At 38.0% G+C, this 20,318-nt stretch overlaps 1 protein-coding gene across 1 annotated transcript in view; it reads right to left on the bottom strand.

The window, feature by feature from the left end:
* Positions 1–7,115, bottom strand: part of MALRD1 (MAM and LDL receptor class A domain containing 1) — an 838,152-nt gene extending 831,037 nt beyond the window's left edge. Inside the window, exons 1-2 of the mRNA XM_044228594.1 lie at positions 6,873–7,115; positions 3,395–3,590 (exon numbers count right to left, since the gene is read on the bottom strand). The gene's annotated coding sequence lies outside the window, so the exon portion shown is untranslated. The remainder of the gene's footprint in view (positions 1–3,394; positions 3,591–6,872) is intronic.
* Positions 7,116–20,318: the final 13,203 nt, after the last annotated feature.

Genomic DNA, 20,318 nt, shown 5'->3' with positions numbered 1-20,318 from the left:
CTTCTAATAGCATCACACTGGGGCTTGGGATTTCAACATATAAATTTTAAGGGAGGTCACAAACATCCAGTCTCTAATCATATACAACACTTGGTCTTTGTGCTAATGACATTGAGAGATAATCCTCAATCAATCTCGTGGTTCCACACACCTTGTGAGCAAAAGCATGAACTGCCTTTTGGTTCCAGACTATGTTTTCAAAGATATTTGCAGAGTGAACACCCTTACGAGGCAGAGCAGAGGGTAGGTTTGCTGATTGTAACACCATTATATATGCGAAGATTGTCTCCTCCCCGAGTAAAAAACCTAGAATATTTATTTGCAGCTCATTAGAAAATAATTAGATTTCCTAAGTTTGATGTTCCTCAACCACGACACAAAACCCCTGAGTACACAGTCTCCCCTGGGCTTTTATTGCCATGGCACTCAGGGAACAAGAAGAGTCAACAAAACATGAAGTTCACGCTTCCTGTTATGCCTTAGTATTGAAGTCTTTAGTCTCTGACTCAGGAATCTCGTGTTTTCTGCCAATAGCCATGAAATTGTGAATTGCTAACATGTTAGTGTATGATTAGTATAAATTCTCAGGTTATTCATAATACTTGGCAATGTGAAATAGCAACTAGAGTATAGACTATTTAGCAATCAGAGTACAGAGCATCTACCTTGAAAAATGTAATAATAAAACTGTATCAGAGATGAGAGAAGAAAATGTCCTCGGTAGTATTTGAATAAGATCTCAAAAACAATTGTTGAAATGTATAAGGAAAATACATTTCAAACAGGAAGAAATGTCTTGTGTAGAAGTACAGAATGTGAACCATGAGACAATTTCAGGAAGGGACAAATAATTCTTTCAGCTGAATCACAGAGTTGATGACAATAAAACTAAATATAAAGACATTACGTTCCAGCATGCGATATTTATTTCAGGACTTAGACTGGAGAATAGTGATATATTGCCCCCAGAGACCACTGAATAGTCCAGAATTTGTCTCTCCTGCTCTTGGAACTATACTGAGGTAGTTCCATGGCAGAGACTAGAAATATAACTGATGCTCAGAGCACATCAGCTTTCATTTTGGATGACCACAGCAGCCTCCCAGTTGGTTCGCCAACCTCCATGTTTGTCCCACCCACTACACCAGATTCTGAGGGGTTTGAAGTGGCGGGGGGGGGGGGGGCGGAGGTTGGGGTACCAGGTTGTGGGTATTATAGAGGGCACGGATTGCATGGAGCACTGGGTGTGGTGAAAAAATAATGAATACTGTTTTTCTGAAAATAAATAAATTAATAATAATAAAGAAAGAAATAAATACCAAAAAAATAAATAAATAAAATGTTTAAAAAAAAAAAAAAAAGATTCCTGCCTCCACAAATTGGTCAGAAAAATCTTTGAAAATTTTAAGTTAGATCCAGTCATTCTTGATTTAAACCTTCCGAGGACTTTCAATCATACTGGAATAAAACCTGAACTCCTGCCAATCTAGACAGGTCTACACCTCTCTCACACATTTCTGAAATTGTTAGAGGCTCAGTGTGGATATGTGTAAGAGTTAAAAACTGTAGGGGGACTTCAATCATGGTGGGCAGGGTGGGGGCTTACATTTACCTGAGTCTCACCTTCAGGAACTCTACAGATTCTCACAGTGAAGATAAGAGAAAAATCCCCTTGAGCTTTCTGGTAGGGGGTGGGGGAGAGTAACGATTTAGAAATATGCCAACACATTCTGTTCTTCACAAGGCCTGCTCTCAAGAGAAACTGTTTATCAGAGACTAAGCTATTGGGGTTTTAGCGAGTTAAACCAACTCAAGGCAAGAGAAACACCTAATTCTAGTCCCCTCTAGTCATCCCCGTACCACTTAAAAGGGTTGTTAAAACAAAAACAAAAACACAAAAACAGGGCGCCTGGGTGGCTCAGTGGGTTAAGCCGCTGCCTTCGGCTTGGGTCATGATCTCAGGATCCTGGGATCGAGTCCCGCATCGGGCTTTCTGCTCAGCAGGGAGCCTGCTTCCTCCTCTCTCTCTCTCTCTGCCTGCCTCTCTGCCTACTTGTGATCTCTGTCAAATAAATAAATAAAAATCTTTAAAAAAAAAAAACAACACAAAAACCAAGAAGCACTTATAAAGTTCTCAGCCCAGAGCACAGGGTCACTAAGAGACTGAGACCGAATCATGGGCTAGAAGATGCTCCCTTCCCCCACACACACACCTCGTCACCACATTACTAAGAGCCTATTTACTATGGTTCTTTTTATCCAATACATTGTATCCGGCTATCAGAAAAGAATGATGAGGTATATAAAGGGCAAAAAACAAACAAACAAAAACACAGCTTGAAGAGACTGAGTAAGCGTCAGAACCAGCGTCAGATATGGCAGGAATGTTAGATTGATCAGACTGTGAATTTAAAACAGGTATGATCAACATGTTTGGAACTCTAATGGAAAAAGGAACCAGCATGCAAGAACAGATCGAAAATGTAAGCAGAGAGATGGAGATTCTAAGAAAGAATCAAAAAGAAAAGTTAGAGATCAAAAACACTGTACAGAAATAAAGAATACTTTAGTATGCTCACTAATAGGCTGAATACAGCTAAGGAAAAAAATCTCCGAGCTGAGCTTGAGGCTAATATCTAAAATAATGTCCAAAACTGAAAAACAATGGCTCCAAACTCTCCAAATATGAGGAAAGATGTCAATTTAAAGATCCAAGAAAGTCATCATGCCCCAAGCATGATAAATAAAAAGAAAGCACAACATAATAAAAAAACTAAAATAAATAAACAAGAGAGAGAGTCTAGAAGTACCATGAGAAAAATGTTTAAAAATTATTGCTTTGGGGCTCCTGGGTGGCTCAGTTGATTAAGCATCTGCCTTTGGCTCAGGTCATGATCTCATAGTCCTGGGATCAAGCCCTTTGTCAGCCTCCCTGCTCAGCAGGGACTCTGCTTCTCCCTCTTTCTCTGCTCCTCCCTTCCCCCCTCACTCATTCTCTCTCTCTCTCAAATGAAATATTTTCAAAAGTAAAATAAAAAATAAAAATTATTGCTTAATGACAGCAAAGGCTAAAGGACAATGGACCAACATTGTTTTAGTGCTAAAAAAAAAGAAAACTGTCAACCTAATAATTCAATATCCAATAATACCATTCTTAAAAAATAAAGGTAAAAAGAAAATAAAAAGGTAAAACACAGACATTTCATATATTAATAAAATATAAAAGCATCACAAGAAATGCTAGTAGAAGTGCCTCAGGCTGAAGGCAAATAACACCAAGTGATAATTGGTAGAGGAAATGATGACACTGTGAGTACATATTCTAACACAGCCTAACAAACCACCCCAAAATTTGTAGCTTAAAATATTAGAAAAATGTTTATTTCTCTCTCACAGTCACGTAGGTTAACTGGGATCAGTCGGGTAATATGGCGACATTCAGATGATGGCTGAAGCTGGAGTCATGGAAAAATACAACTGGCAAGAGCTCCAAGATGGTTCACTCCATGGCTGGCAATTGGTGTGTGACTCCCGGGTAGGAGCTGACTTGAGACCTCTCCACCTCATCTGGGCTCCTCATGGCATGGTGGCTGAGTGACAAGAGAGAATGTTTCAACAGACTCCAGTGGAAGCTACACAGCCTCTTGTGAGCTAGCATTGCAAGACTAAGAACATTACTTCTGCTATGTTTTATTGAGCAAGCATTGAAGTCAGCCCCAAGCCAGGAGGATAGGAAATTAGACTCCACATTTCAACAGAACTAGTACAAGAATAAATATTTGTGGTTGTGCTTAGTTCATCATAAAATATAAAATATAACTGGCCACAAAATACCTTAATTTCTTTATGTTATATAACAGTTGAAAACAAAAATCATAACACTATATTGGAGAGTTTAGAATGCATACAGTTGTAATGTATGTTATAACAGCACAAGAAACAGTGGAGGAAGTGATATTATACTGGTGGACTATTCTTATATTTTTTTACAGATTAGTACAATAATAACTTCTAAGCAGATTTTTATTAAATATAAAAAATGCAATTCCTAGAGCACACTAAAAGGTTTTCAAAGGGAAAGAGCAAAGCTGTAAATATAAGTATCAAACTAGAATATTTTAAAATAGTTGGTTAAAAAAAATAGTTGGTTTATCCTAAAGAAAATCAGAAAAAGGAAGAAAAGAAACAAAAGAGAGATGAGATAAATAGAAAACAATTAATAAAAGAGTAGATTTAAATCCAACCATATCAACAATTATATTTATTTTCAATGGGATAAACTTCCACCAAAAGGCAAAAACTGTCAGACTAGATAAAAAAGCAGAGCTCTATGTCTTTAAAAGGTACACTTTAAAGACATGACTAAGATGAAAGAAAAGGGATGAAAAAAGATATACCATGAAAAACATAATTATAAAAAAGTTGGAGTCACTATATTAACATCAAATAAAATAAATATCAAAGCAAGAAGTATTACCAAAATAAAAAGAAACTCTTCATCACAAAGGAGTTAATACACCATGAAGACATAACACTCATTAATGTGTGTGTACCTAACTACAAAGCATCAAATTATATGAAGTAAATACTAATGAAACTTGGGGTGCCTGGATCACTCCATCATCAAGCATCTACCTTCAGCTCAGCTCATGATCCCAGGATCTTGGGATCAAGCCCCACATTGCATCGGGCTTCCCACCAAGCAGGACCTACTCCCCCTGCTTATTTTCCCTCTTTTGTTGTGTCTCTGCCTGTCAAAAACATAAATAACTTTAAAAAAAAAAACAACTAATGAAACTAAAAGGCAAACTAGATAAATCTCACAACAGAGGAGGATATTTTTGTATCCCTCCTCAGTAAATGATAGAACTATCAGATTACCAACCAACTTGATCTTATTATTTAGTTTTTTTTTTTTTTTAGTGTTATTTACTGAAGTAATCTCTACACCTCCTGTGGGGCTTGAACTCATGACACCAAGACAAGACTCACATGTTCCTTCAACTGAGCCAGCCAGGCACCCTCCAACTTGATCTTATTGACATTTATAGACACTATATCCTCAAACTGTAGAATGTATTTCTTCTCAAATGCATACACACATTCAGTTATATGGACCATAATACTGACCCACAAAAATACCAATCATAATCCCAGCAAGATATTTTTATAAGACTTGACCATCTACTCCTAGGACCTAGAATACATAAAACAATCTGGGAAAAAAAAGTTAAAAACATATACTATCTGACTATAAGATTTACTTTAACTGAACAGTAATCAGTTCGAACTTGGAATATGAATAGACAAAGAGACCAATCAGATTATTGGAATACAAGAAAAAGTCTAGAAATAGACCCACATTTTCGATGGTTAATTGATATTTGATAAAGGTATCAAAGCAACTGAATGGGAAAAAGAAAATCTTTCCAACAGATAATACAAGGACAGCTAGATATCCAAGTGGAAAAATAACTCAATAACATCCACCCCTATTTCACATTATATACAAAAATTATTCTGAGATGAAGTAGAGTCATAAATGTAAAAGATAAAACTAAAATACTTTTAAAGAAAATATGGGGGGCACCTGGGTGTCTCAGTCAGTTAATTGAGCAACTCTTGATTTCAACTTAGGTCACAATCTCAGGGCTCCATGTTCAGTGCTCAGTATGCTTATCCCTCTCCTTCCCCCTGCTTTCTTTCTCTCTCTCTCTCTCAAATAAATAAATAAATAAAATCTTTTTTTAAAACATTTTTAAAAAGAAAGAAAGAAAATATAGGGGCATCCGGCTGGCACAGTCACTTAAGCATCAGACTCTTGATTTCAGCTCAGGTCGTGATTTCGGGGTTGTGAGATTAAGCCATGAGTCAGGCTCTATGTTCAGCATGGAATCTGCTTGAGACTCTCTCTCCCTGTCACACTGCCCCTCTGCCTCATGTTCTCTCTCTCTCTCTCTTTCTCTCTCTCTCTCAAAAAAATAAATAAATCTTCAAAAAAATTAAAATAAACCATAGGAAAATGTCTTTGCAGACTGAAGTTAAACATAGATTTATTAGAAAGAAACAGAAATAGCCAAAAGAGAAAAAAAAAAGAAAAATCAGACTTTCTCAAAATTAAAAGTTGTTCATCAAGAGACATCATTTAGAAAATTAACAGCAAACCACAGACCAGAAAAAAAATTCACAAAACATGTAGCTGACCACAGTTTTGTATTCAGACTATATAAAAGATACTTAGAGGAGACAATAAATGAATAGGTAGTAAGCATATGAAAAAAAATGTTCAATATCATTTGCCATCAGAGGACTGGAAATTAAGACCATAAAGCATCATTAGTGGAAATATAAAGTGGTACAACTATGTGGAGAGATGTTTGGCATTTGTTACAGAGTTAAACATATACCAATTCTTTGGCCTAACTATTTGACTCCTAAGGATCTTCCAGAAAAAAAGTGAAAAATAGATGTCCGAAAACAAAACCAAAAAGATTTAGAGAAGAATGTATGTATTGGCTTTCGAACAATAGCAAAAAACAAATTCCTCTCAATTGCTCAGGAAACATACAGCTATAGATAGTCCACGTTTTGCGCCACAAAACAAGGGCAAGTGTCCATCATTGGGAGAATGGGATGAGAAACTGCTGTATGTTCATACAATGGAATACTACTCAGTAGAAAGAGGAACTTGTTACTAATACATGCAAACACAAGAATGAACAGACATTTTTCTGAGTGAACAAGGCAGAAAAAAAATGAAGAGTCCCTACTGCACGGTTTAACTTACAGCTGATGTTCCAGAAAGGGTGAAACCAAGTTAAGGCAGGAACAAAGCAGAGCAGTCATTAGCTGGGTGGGACGGAGGTGATTACCTTGGAGGGGATATGACTGCACTTTCTGGGCAGGTGACACGGTTTCATATCATGATACAGGTGCGGCTTACTTAGGTATATGCATTTGTCAAAACTGTGCAGATAAGATTTATGCATTTCAATATATGTAATCTTACCTGAAAAAAAAAAAAAGAATTGCATCCACACTGAATTATTATTGAGTAGGAGATAGATGGGCTAGTTGAGAACAGAATAACAGAATGAGGATCATGGTTGAAACCGGTGACTGGTATACAAGGTGGTCCATTACCCTATTCTCTTTGCTTTATATATTTTTTATAGGTATTATGATATTGATTGTAAATTACTGTATAGTGATGCATTCACTCATGCAACAAATACTCCTTAGGGATTTCTATGTATTAGGTGCTCCTCCGATAACAGAGCAATTAATATAAGAAATATCGCTAGTGTCATGGAGATCCCATTGTAGCAGAGGAAGATAAAAAATAAATAAAACAGTAAATAGATAACCAATGAATAAATAAAAGATAAAGTATAACGGGTGGTCATAGATGCTGTAAAGGAAGAATGGACAGAGGGGAAACCGTGAGGAACAAGGGCTGGTGATCCAATTTTAATAATATGATAAAGGACCCAGTAAGAAGGTGACATTTGAGGAAGGCCTGGGGGGAAAAAAAAAGGAAGAAACAGGTCATGAGAGGGAACAGGAAAAGCAAAGGCCCCAAAGTGGGAATATACTTGGCATGTTCAAGGGAGAGCAAGGTGGGGAGTGGGGCAGATCATTAAGGAAGCTTGCAGGCCATTGTAATAATCTTGGCTCTTACTTGTAATGAGATGTGAAACCACTGAAGGGTATGAAACAGAGTAGTGACATAATCTTATTTACATTTCAATAGAAACATTCTGGCTCCTGCACTGGGAATAAATTTAAGAAGTCCAAGGCAGGAGCAGGGAGAACACCCAGATGAAAGAAAACCTAGATAAGAGAATGTTGGATTGTAGCACCCGTGTTGTAATTATGAGAGTCCTGAAATGGTTACAGTGGGGGCATATTCTTAAGTTAAAACTGCCAAATCGTGGGGTGCATGGGTGGCTCAGTCGTTAGGTGTCTGCCTTTGGCTCAGGTCATGATCCCAGAGTTCTGGGATCAAGCCCCGCACTGGGCTCCCTGCTTGGCGGGAGACCTGCTTCTCCCTCTCCCACTCTCCCTGCTTGTGTTCCCTCTCTCACTGTCTCTCTCTCTCTCTGTCAAATAAATAAAGTCTTTAAAAAAAAAAAACTGCCAAGTTGTGCTAAAGAATTATTTCTGAAATCAAGAATGAGTCCCAGATATTGCCCTGACAAGTATAAAGAGGTACAGAGTTACCTCTTATGGAAATGGGCAAGAATGTAGGAAGTCGGCATTTGGGGATGCCCTCCATCCTAGGAAGGCAAGGTGAAATCCTGGGGGTTCTAAACATCCATCATGGTTCCCCCTGAGGCTTCAACATCAGATCTGATGGGCTTTGGGACTTTCCTGTTCTTAAGAGTGAGACTCTACAAGGCAAACCAAGATTTTATTGTCTTGTCTAAAAGCTCCTCCCAATAAAGAGTGAAAGTGGGCAATCTAGAACAGCAGGAAAGAGAAGGGAAATCCAACTCTGTTCCACAGAAAGCAAAGAAAAGGCATATGACTGTCAAATTTCAGGCTGCAATTATTCATCCAAAATGCAATTTTAAATTCTTAGTGCATGGGAAGAAGGAAGCTCGAGGAAAACCATATTAGGAGATAGTGGAAGCAAGAGGGTGTCATGGAGACAATTCAGAGTAGCAGAAAGCCAGAAAGAAGAAGAAAGACAGACATGCAGACAGTCAGGCAAACAGGAACATAGAGAGGAAGCAAGGGAAAGAGGGAGGCACCAGGATGATACAGCAATCAGTGCTTTTGTGTCATTTCAAATACCGTGTGGAAAACAAAATCTAGAGGTTCTTTTCCTAATATTACCTGGAAGTGTGCCCTTGATGGTTGCGGGTTACTTATCACTGGCCATTTTAGTCTTTTCCCTTCTTCCCTTTTGGTGACCAGAACAGAACACTGAAGAGTGTTCCCACAGTAGATACTAAAAAAAAATACACCTATCCCTCCATTTTCCTGCTCATGAGGGCTATTGCCTTGATACCTCATGCTTAGAGCTGCCACGGCTATCCAGTTATAGGTAGCAGTGATATCTGGTGATTTCAGGAAGACACAACCAATACTCACTGTCACAGAAGGAAGAAAAGAGTGTGCGCCCTGGATGACCTTGTGCCACTGAACCTACTCAGAATCCTTTATTTCTGGATTTCTTGTTATATGAGATAATATCTATGGTTTGAACCACTGAAGTCAAGTGTTCTGTTATTTGTTACATCAAGCATCCCACCTGAAGCAGCACTTCCTCTGTCCCAGTGGTTCTCAAAGTGGGATCCCCAGGCTAGCAACCTTAGTCTCACCTGAGATCTTTACAAAAATACAGATTCCCAGTCTCTGGCGATGGAGCCCAACAATCCAGTTTAACAAGCCCTCCAGGGGAGATCAACACACCTACAGTTTGAGAATCCCCGCTCTGCACTTCAACGAGTAGGGGCAAATGGATAAGAAAATTTTCACTGGATTCTCCTCAACTCTGACTCAGAAGTTCAGGGTCTATCAGGGAAGAACTAAGAATCGACTTCAACGGAAAGATCTATGCTTACATCTCGGAAACTATAAACAGTAAACCTATGGGCAAAAATCAAGAAACATTTGAAACAACTGCCTTCTTTGTAACAGATTTATCCTCCTCAGCATAACTCTTCAGTGAGGGATACTGAAAACTTAACTACTGGAAGGAGAGAAAAATATTAAGTCCTGCTTCAGGCTCAAGAAAGGCCCTTCCCTTCCACATGCCACATCAAGGCCAAAGTTAATTTCACAGCCACTGCTAATACCCTTTCTATATGCATATTTTAACCACTTCACCTATAATCCCCGATCTTGGTCCCCACTGCTAAATTTATATATCAGTTGCTGGCAGCAGCAAGTTGTTTAAGCATGGCCAATCATATTCCATACATTCTGAATTTAAAACATTTGAAACTAATTTAATGGTTAGGTCTAACATCAGATATTTTAAGTGCAGCGATAAACTCTTACTGCTTTCCTGACTGATGGAACCCCAAATACAATTGCCACTCTGTGTTTGGACTGTCAAAATGATTCATTACATCCTGGAGAAAACTTTTTCACCAAGACAGAAACAGTTACATCAAATAATTTGAATAAAAGTTTAAACCCAAGGTCATCAAAGCGCTTAACACACCTTTTAGAATTCATTGAAATTCAGGTACGTTCTCTGAAATGATTTGAAGTCTCTTCCCAAATACACAAGTCGTCTGAGAGCAACAACTTGCCCTCGTACTAACTGAGCTGTTAAGCAATTATCAGTGACAGCTGTAGCTCAGGGATCTGCCAAGCAAGACCTGCACGCAGCCAACTTTTTAAATTCTTTCAGCTGACGGCTGCTGGATTAACATCGGACACAGTTCAACCAGCCCCACTTTATTTGTGATCTTGGGGCCCCAAGATGCAAAACCCACTAAGAGCCTACTAAGTGCCGAGCTCAGTGCTCCATAAATTCATGATAGCGCTTCACACTCATCTGCCAACACAATTTAAAGAAGAGGCGACCGGAAGCCGGAGAAGATCAAGACGGTTCCCAAGCTCTAGGACTAGTGATATTTGAGGTCGGATGTCTCTGATTCCAAAGGGGTGGTTGTTCTTCTTCTTCTTCTTCTTCTTTTTTTCTTTTTTAAGCACATTAGGGTCTTATGTATAATAATCTACCTAATTCTTAAAACCATTTTGTGATATGAGAAGCTTATACTTAATGTTTAAGAAACAGTACACCAGGGGTGCCTGGGTGGTTCAATGGGTTGAACCTCTCTGCCTTCGGCTGGGGTCATGATCTCAGGGTCCTGGGATCGAGTCCCGCATCGGGCTCTCTGCTCAGCAGGGAGCCTGCTTCCCCCCCTCCACCTGCCTCTCTATCTACTCGTGATCTCTCTATATATATCAAATAAATAAAATCTTTAAAAAAAGAAAAAGAAAAGAAAAGAAAAAGTACACCAGGCACCTGGGTGGCTCAGTTGGTTAAGCAACTGCCTTCAACTCGGGTCATGATCTTGGGGTCCTGGGTTTGGGTCCTACTCAGGTTCCCCCTGCTCTGCAGGTAGCCTGCTTCTTCTCCAAATTTATTCTGTCAAATAAATAAATAAAATCTTTTTAAAAATTAAAAAAGAAAAATGGGGGGCGCCTGGGTGGCTCAGTGGGTTAAAGCCTCTGCCTTCGGCTCGGGTCGTGATCCCGGGGTCCTGGGATCGAGCCCCGCTTTGGGGTCTCTGCTCAGCGGGGAGCCTGCTTCCTTCTCTCTCTCTGCTTGCCTCTCTGCCTACCTGTGATCTCTGTCTGTCAAATAAATAAATAAAATCTTAAAAAAAAAAAAAAGAAAAAAGAAAAGTGGGACACCTTCCACGGTTCACTGTACCTTTGAGAAGTAGGTGCCCCATTGTGAGCTAGTCATCAACTTAATCATGGCTATGTTAACCTCAGGCGACCTCCCACTTCCTTCTGGGGGAAGGGAAAGTAGAGAAAGAGTGGATAAAGAAGGAAGGCAGGCAAGGACCCAGCAATCACCCAGTCCCTACCATGTAGTGGCCATGGTGTCTGATCATTTCTGCATCTGTTAACTCATTTAACATTATTCTCCCCACTCTCCAGTGAACTAGATATTTATTCCAATGGTAAAGCCAAGTCTTAAATTGGTGAGATAATTGCCCAGAAATTACAGGAAACGACTGAGAGGTACAACTGGGATTAAAATTTAGTTCTGCTTGATCAAAAGTAATTGCTTTTCCCTTCACACTGTTAGGATGTATGCTCTCCCTTTTCTCTCTCTTCTTGGAATAAAGCTCTAATGATAAAATTTTAGGCAACAGGGCAAGTCCCCTGTTCCCCACTGTAGACAAATGCTTCCTTTGGCCACCCTGGCTTTGGTCCCAATTAATCCAGAAAAATATGTGACTGCATCAATCAAAAACTTCATTTTTAGCCAAGCACTTGAACTGATAGTCATCCTCTGTCTCTTTGCGGCTGAGCTCTGCACTTGGGTTTCACCATCTTTGATTTCCCCTGGGCATCTTTCTGATGGATTCACTGTGAACACAGGGTTGAAAAGAGGAAAACAACCAACAGAAAAATTTTACAGTATTATGATTGGAAAATTAATGCAACTCCCTTACAACACATACATTTTATTTCAAATGCAAATATCAATTACAGATTGATTTACTTTAAATATTGCATAGGCATTTTCTTTTTTTAAAGATTTTATTTATTTATTTGACAGACAGAGATCACAAGTAGGCAGAGAGGCAGGCAGAGAGAGAGAGAGAGAGAGGAGGAAGCAGGCTCCCTGTTGAGCAGAGAGGCCAATGTGGGGCTCGATCCCAGGACCCTGGGATCACAACCCAAGCTGACGGCAGAGGCTTTAACCCACTGAGCCACTGCATAGGCATTTTCACTAAAACTGCTGGTTTGTAATGTAAGGGAATGAATTCATTCCCTTACCAAATAGGAACTTTACAAAATCTAGGCTGCATTAAAGGGACTTCTTTATATAACAGAGTAGGAAAGTATTCACTGTAATGTTTTCCCTCATTTTAATGGGATTCTCAGCAGTTCTCAGTGCTGTATTTATCAGTCACGTTTATCAAAATATAGAAGGTTTAGACCTCCACATACAGTTAATCTGCAATGATTGTCAAATGTATTCTAATTGATTTAATGCCCATTAAAATTCTATTTTGACATATGAAACATCCAGGCATGTAATAAATAAATGATCAGTCATCTAGCACAACCAGAAAAATCACATTGATTATAAATTATTCAAAGTGAAACGGTGTCTCAGCAAAACCTTTAGACCATCTCTGTCTGAGCATTAGATAAATAAGAAGAAAAATCAAGATTTTAAATGGATTTTCATGGCCAAATTGGTGTTATGCTTCAAATACCCAATAGTTACAAGAAAATAATGCTAAAACAAGCCCCAATATTTATATAACTCTTGCTATATTCCACCAAAGGAGATAAAATCAAGAATGTTTCATAAAAAGTATGAAATTATTTATTTTGAGTTTTAATGTTAGACCAACTACTTGCCCAGAAATCTAATAAGCTATGAAGTTCATCCTCAGAAGCATGAAGATATTTTTTAGAAAACAAGAGGAATTTAGTGCTTATGAAAAAAAGAAAAGGAAGCAGACACACAAACCTTAACATATTTTAAGCATTTAAATCCTTGAGGGAGAGATAAATTATGTAGATACATCTATATATCAGAGAAAGAAAAAGAGGGAGGGAGAGATGAAGGGAGAAGGAGAGCTTGAGAGCATAAAATCTGGAAACATATCAAAGATAAGGAATGTGTCAGATTTGCAGATTTGCAGTTTGCAAAACTGGGTTGGATGACTCTAGTGACCATGGGAAATGGGCTGTGTGCTTGTCATCATTTCTTCAATTACTACTTCTCTTGGATTATGCCAAATGTATAAGAATATTCAGCAAAGATCAGAAGCACAAATCATCTGATGCACTGTGTCACATATTTAAGTTCAAGGATTGATTAAAAAAAAAAAAGCTGGGTCGATGCATAGTGTTCATTGCAAATTTGTCTAGGACATCTAATTACTCATTGCTTTGGCAAACTCACTTCCCCAGTCCGTTAGGGGTGGCTTAACCACACCTTGCTCACAAAGTTTAATCTGTGCTTGAGGCTGAGGTAAATAGGTTACAATTACGAATTCAGAAGCAGGTGACTCACTTCCTATCACTAAGATGCAAGAAATTTATTGTGGCTTCTAAGAAAGATGCCCATCTAAGCAAGATGTCTATTCACTCTTGTGAGAGTTTCTAGAAGGGCACTCTCTTCCTACTGTTGACCAGGAAACATGTATCCCTCGGAATAGTTGGCAGCATCAGATCAAAAAAAAAGCTGACGTCATCAAAGGCAATACAGAGAGACATAGATGAACTCCATTCTTGATGAAGTGAATGAGCCATTAGGTCAAACCAGGGTCAAAGACTCTTTCACCTTTGTATTTACTGATGTGTAAACCAGTGATCTCTCCTCACTGTTTAAGTACACTTGAGATGGTTTTGTCTCACTTAGAACAAAACCCACTAAAAATGACATAATTTATAAAGTCTCAGTTCAATCAAAAATATGTATTTAGCATCTACTTTTAAAAAGGAACTAAAATTTATTAAAATAAAAAGGGTCATATTTCTGGACTATATTCAGGCAATAATAGAACTCTGCATCACTCAACTTTTATTAAGTTACGTGATAACAACAAACTACCCCAAGATCCCAGGATCTTGGGATTATTATAACACAGGATTATTTCTCACTTTGTTTACACACCCATTGTGGGTTCCTACCTACCATGTTGTCCTCATTTTGAGCACTTGTTTTTGTGGTAGCACTGGTACCACACAGACTCAGAGCCTAGCTTACAATCTCATTGAGCAGCAGAGCCTAGCATATAGCTCTGCTCAACTGTTTAACACAGTCTCCAGCCCCACCCAACTGTGAGGTACAATGATAGTTCCTCCCCAACCAGAAAGCCTGAACACTGACTTCAACCAAAGTCAGGACACAGCTAATAGGCTTACTCAATTGCAAAGCCCAGCCTGAATCCCCAGGCACCTTTGGAGCACAGCCCGGAGCTACATCTGACCATGAAGCCCAGCCTACATCCCTGCCTGAGCATCAAGTCAAGCCAGTGGAACCATCTAGTCAGGAGAATACAGCCTAAGACCTCACCCACCCAGGAGTGATCATGGATCATGGCCCTCAGACCTGCCCAACTATGGAATACAAACAATGGCACCACCCTGCCAGAGAACACAGCCTACAAACCTGCCCAACCAGAGATGACTGCAGAATCCAACTAAGGCCCCATCTGTGGAAAATAGCCAGCAGCTCACCTAATCAGAGATCCCACCCAAAAGACCCACTTGAAAACAGGACCCAAGCAAAGAGACCACCTAGAGGCACCCCCAGCCCTCACAATTAGAGCACAGGCAGTGATCTTGAACAGCTAGAGACACTGATAGCAAGACTCACCTGCTCACAGAAGCTACTAGATCACCCACCCAATATGCCAAGCTGAGCTAATGGTAAAGGTCTTTCCTTGCTGAAATGCACCTGTAATGTCTGGAAGAAAAGACCACTTATTCAAATGCACAGATAATTGCATATACAAGGATCATAAAGAATCAGGTTAATAAAGGCAACTAACAAAGCTCCAATGACTAACCCTAAAGAAGTAAAAATCTATAAACTCTCAAAAAAATTCAGAATAATTCTCTTAAAGAAGTTCAGTGAACTATAAGAACACACAGACAATGAAACAAAATTAGGAAAACAATGCATGCACAAAATGAGAAGTTCAGCAAGGAAATAGAAACCATCATAAAAAGAATCTGAGAGATGAAGAATATAATGGTTCAACTGAAGGATTCAATATAGTATAGCAGCAACTTTATTACAATATGCAAATGTATCAAAGTAACACATTGTATACCTTAAATTAACACAATGATACATACCAAATTTATCCACTAAAAAAAGAATTCAATAGTCAGTTTCAACATCAGACACAATCAGATTCATCATCACCAGAAGAAAGAAATTAGTGAACTTGAAGATGGATCCTTTACATTGTATGCATTATGGAAATCCCAGAAAAGAAAGAGAAAGGGACAGAAAGCATATTTAAATAAATAATGAACAAAAATTTTCCAAACGTGAGTTGAGAAATGGACACCCAGATTCATGAAGCTAAAGGGATCCCAAATAGGTTGAACTTGAAAAGTTCTACTGAGACACATTATAATTAAATTGTTTAAAAAAAAAAATCAAAGACAAAGAATTTTGAAAGCAGCAATAGAAAAGCAACCTGTCATATACATGAGAGCCCTACACCCAATACACACAAAAGATTAAGCAGTTTCTCAGTGGTAATTTCACAGGTCAGGAGACAATGGGAAGACATATTCAAAATGAAACAAACAAAACTCAACAATACTGTATCTGGTAAAGCTGTCATTCAGAAATGAAGTAGAAAGAAAGACTTTCCCAAACAAACAAAATCTGAGAGAGTTCATCACCACTGGATCAGCCTCACAAGAAATGCTAATGAGCATTCTACAAACTGAAATGAAAGGATTCTAATTAACATCATAAACACATATGAATGTGTGTATTTCATCATTAAAGGTAAATGTGGTCAAAATCTGGTTTTCTAATATTGTAATGATAGTATGGGAACGATAATAACAATAATAATAATAATAATAATAAACTAGCAACAGGGGCACCTGGGTGACTCAGTTTATTAAGCATCTGACTCTTGATTTCAGCTCAGGTAATGATCTCAGGGTTGTAGGATCGAGCCCCAAGTCAGGCTCCATGCTCAGTAGGGAGTCTGCTTCTCTTTTTCCCTTTCCCTCTGCCCCTCCCCCTGTTCACTCTCCCTCTCTCGAAAACATATAATAAATCTTTTTAAAAAAATCCTAAAAACAATAGTTTGTTATTTGGATACATGATATAAAAATATAAATTGTAACACTGATAATCTACAATGTGAGGGGAGAGAAATAAAAGTTTAAAGTTTCTGTATGCTATAAATTTAAGTTATTATATGCTTAAAATAAGATGTTATGAGTATTTTATATAAGTCTCATGGTCACAAAGGAACAACCTTTAGTATATACACAAAAGATAATGATAAAAGTGTCAACACATATCACCACAATGTCATCGATCATAAGAAATACAGCAAAAGATGGGGTGCCTGGGTGGCTCAGTCGTTACCATCTGCCTTCAGCTCAGGTCACGATCCCAGAGTTCTGGGATCGAGTCCCACATCAGGCTCTCTGCTCAGCAGGAAGCCTGCTTCTCCCTCTCCCTCTGCCTGCCTCTCTGTCTACTTATGATCTCTCTCTGTCATATAAATAAATAAAATCCTTAAAAAAAAAAGAAATATAGCAAAAGAGAAAGCAAGGAACACAGTATCTATAAAACAGAAAAAAATTAAAGAAGTGGAAATATTAAGTCCTTACCTATTTCCTAGTAATTACTTTGAATATAAATGGATTAGAATTCTCTAATCAAAAGGTCTGGAATGGCTAAATGCATCAAAAAGACCCAAAGACAAAGTTGCCTACAAGAAGCTCAGCTTTAAGGTCACACACAGACTAAGAATAAAGGTGGTCCAAAGGTAAAAATTTCCAGTTATAAAATGAATAACTTCTGTCAGTCTAAGGTATAGCAATATAATCTTGTATTATATACTTGACAGATAAAAGAATAAATTTTAAAAATCTCTCACCACTCCCTCCCATAATAGGGTACCTATATGAGGATGTCTTAACAGAAAACAAAAACAAAAACAAATTTCCAGAATACTATTGATCTAAAAGGATCCTATGTGGCTTCAAAAGAAAATACACACACACAAACACACACACACACACACACACACACAACACACACACACCACACAGAGGACTGGAAACCACAAGGACTTTTCCCCAGGAAACCCTACATGGTAAAAGTAACTCTATCACTGCTTTAAAATTATGAAGTGAAAATACTTCTTAAATTGTTTTTTAACCTAGAATCTGTGTGATCTTGAACACTCAAAGTTAAGGGAAAAATAAGAATATTTTCAAACAAAGTCACAAAAACTTTGCTTCCAAAGTAACCCTTCTCAAAAAGCATGGAAAGGATATGCTTTACCAAGACCAGAGGAAAGCCAAGAAAGAAGACATGGGATCCAGGAAGCGGTAGTCTACAAGAAAGCAGCACAATGTCATCATTTCATATACGATACTGTGGAGCAGATCTAGACAGCAGCAGTCTGCATTAGAGGAAACAAGTAGAAATCTCTCATCTCTAGGACTAATGTTCCCATGAGAAAGCAGTAGGAGTCAGGAGTCATAACTGATGGGTTTGATTAACTTCAGAGACCAAAACCAACACAAAAAAGATAGCTTCTTCCAAGGAAAACAGGAGTGTACATCAAAGTAAATGTTAACACCAAATGCAATGTAGTTCACTTGTCAATAATATTTACATATTATCAATACTATCATATTAAAATATTATCAAAGGACTGGGACAGGGAGCTGCTTTTTAAAATTACAATCCTCATAGTCCTAGTTGACTTTGAAATTATTTCCAGCTATTTCTTTCATGTAAAAAATTAAAGAAAAGAAGTAAAGAGAACAATTTAAATGTTTAATATTCTTTCCAGTTTTCAGTCTATCTCAAATGAGCTTCATTTCCTAACTCTAAGATGAGAAGCTGGGCCATATTCTATGTTCTCTCTCAATTGCATTATTTATTCTGTGTCCATGTGTCCACAGATATAATTTATCTCACTCCACTGGTGAAGAATTATGAATCTATAAAGAAAAAAACCCATTGGATTCATTTTTTGAGCTATTTCCCAGAGCTCACATTTGCTGAGTTAACAGGTTGCTTTCAGGAACTGTCTGGGCATTGTCCTTATATTTTTATTGGTGTGATATAGCTAATCTTTATCTCTGTACTCCAACCTTTAAGAAGCAGAGTATCCTTAAGAGCCAATGAATATCTGTGAATTACATGATAGAATGATCTTTTAAGGAAGAGAGGGCTCCCTGGTTACCAAGTAGTTCCCATTTCCTGCACTTGCCCATAATCTCTGTAAGTGACTTTTAAAACACATTTTTCTTTTTTCTGAATTTATAGAGTTATATTTTTGAAGATGAATTCTGTTCTAAAACTAATGATATAGAGACAGCCCTGACTGCTTTCTGACAAGGTGAATTCTAAAAATCAAAGATGCGCAATTTCCTTTTTTACATTAAAGGTCAAATTTACAAAATGTCTCTCAAAGGAACAAGCCTGCTTGTCATCTTTATCAAATAAGATCTGGATGTATTGATTCAGTCATTTTGATTGGTAACCCAACTATAAAGTATATGCCCTACCAGGAAGATTACCTCATGCTATATTACATTCTTCATATAAATACCAGAGCTGAAAAAGCAGAACCAATTTCACAGAGTTGTGCATGAATTCTTTTATGGTACACAAGTTTTCTTATATAAAGCATCTTAGAACCCACAAACAATTATATCTGAACCTTCCCACTGAGACAATTAATGCGATATGATAGACATGATTATTTGAATTTGGCCCATATATTTTATGGCTGAATCAATCAGCCTATTTCAACTTTCAGTGAATGGAAATGTCAACATTTTTTTATAAAAATGCAAAGAATTTTTAAAACACAATGGAAATGTATCTGATATGCATTTATAATCAAAATATTCTAAAACAAGGTGAGAAGTACTGTATCTTATTTAAAATGTTTTCAGCCTTAAACAGAAATTTAAACAACCAGAAGTGGGGGGGGGGGGAGTTACAGCTAATATTGAACTAGTATCTAACATCTTCTTGGTAATATTCTATGTGTAGTGAGTCTCCACAGCCCCCAGGTTAAACTCTTCCCAAAGTCAGGAAGGTTTCCAAGTGTCTTCCTCCTTCAAAAATAAATTACTGCCCACTTGTTTCTGTATTATACCAAATAAGGTAAAATGGGAGATTTGATGCTAAAGTTTTCATTAGTTCTGAAATTTGGGGCTTGAAGTAATTAAGTATCTGTAGCAATTAGGACGCTTTTAGTTCTAAGAGTAAAAAAATCTGAGTAAATTCAGCATTTTTTTAAAAAAGGAAGTTATAATACAGCTGAAATTCCAATCCAGAGTATGAAGCAATATCATAGAATTCAGTTTCCTTCTCTCAGTTCCTCCGCCTTCTCCATGTTGGCTTCATTATCAGATTTTATAGCTGGCTCTTAAGAGAGCCAGTGATGCATCCTTCCTAATGGCAAGGGGTCGACGGGGGCAAAGAAAGCACATGCTTCCCTCCCGCAACAGTCCCACCAGACCTGCCTTTGGCTCTGGTTCGTTTCAGGTCCATCATTAAACTAATCCTTGTGGCCGATGAAATGTGTTGCTTGGATGGGACAAGACTGAGATATAGGTCAATCAATTCAATACACAGACTAAGAACTGGAGTGTGAAATAATAAGAAATGTACATATTGGTCTCTGGGTTCCTGCTAATATTTTGTTCTTGGTCCTGTTTTTCCTGGCACAATGCTCCTAAAACCCTTGTAATTTCTAAATGATAGCAGAACTCCTAAATCTCTCAGTATTTCTTTGGCGTGAGAGTGTCTTTTGTTCTAAAAAGGTGATTTTTAGTGGGCTCTTGCATGGGTGCTGGTCACCAGAGACACCAGTCCATTATTAGAAGCTTAGGACTTTTAGCCTTACCCT

The sequence above is a fragment of the Neovison vison genome, chromosome 12 (genome assembly GCF_020171115.1).
Source record: "Neovison vison isolate M4711 chromosome 12, ASM_NN_V1, whole genome shotgun sequence".
Classification (NCBI taxonomy): Eukaryota; Metazoa; Chordata; class Mammalia; order Carnivora; family Mustelidae; genus Neogale; species Neogale vison.
The sequence above is the reverse complement of the archived record's forward strand: the minus strand, read 5'-3'. Positions and strand labels throughout refer to the sequence as shown.